An 898-nucleotide genomic window follows, 5' to 3' on the forward strand; every position below is an offset into this window, starting at 1 on the left:
TGAACTGACACACTGCCTCTTTAAACACATTAGGAAGATTATCAGCAATGTATCAAGGTGTCTTTGCAGAACGGTATAAACTTCGGCTGCACTACTTATTGCCATGAACCACACTTCCAGGTTTTTATTTATATGCGCATTAGTTCAATATGATTGGATCTGTAGGCAGCAGAAGGGACTGGGGTAATTTATATAGATATCAATAAAGGTCTCCAACCAGCCACTGGGTGCTCTAAGGGGAACACTAGTTCCATTTAAAACATTAGGAACTGGAGAAATTGAAAATAACTCTTTATTTAGAGGCCAAGGATTAAGGCATTTTGCAAGGAAGACCTCAGTCCAGCCAGGCTATGTTAAAAAGGCTGTTAAAATGTCATTTGGCTGATAGTTAAGCCAAAGAATTAACCTTAACCCTTTCGTTTCAATGAGACATTTTTGTATGTGTGTGAAGAATCGACCCTCACAGGAGGGCAGCACAATGTGGCAGACAACGCGGTGGAGGGAGTGGACACATCTGTCTTCTTCTTTTTTCCTTTTTGACTGCATAATGTCCACCTGCTAGTGGCAATATCAGAGTCCCTGAGTGTGTCCAACAGATTACACATTTGGCTGCTAACAGAAAGGTGGATGGGTGGTCCATGCCACTCAGGGGATCCTAGGATGAAAGGTCTATTTTGGAAAAGTCAGCCAAAGCAAGAACTATGGAGACGCATGTTAATTATAGTGAAGGGATCCTCCAGCCCCTTCTCACTGTAGCAAAGGACGCCCCTTCCCTCCACCTTCCTTCCACAGTCCCTGCCCACTTGACTAGGGGAAGTCTTTGGAAGGACTGGTTTTGCAGTGTTGGGGCCAGATACCAAAGAAGAATCACCATTTATCTTGCACCATTGTACACACT

The sequence above is a fragment of the Echinops telfairi genome, unplaced genomic scaffold (assembly GCF_000313985.2).
Source record: "Echinops telfairi isolate 266 unplaced genomic scaffold, ASM31398v2 ScPeMD7_7469;HRSCAF=8507_0, whole genome shotgun sequence".
In the NCBI taxonomy this organism is placed as follows: Eukaryota; Metazoa; Chordata; class Mammalia; order Afrosoricida; family Tenrecidae; genus Echinops; species Echinops telfairi.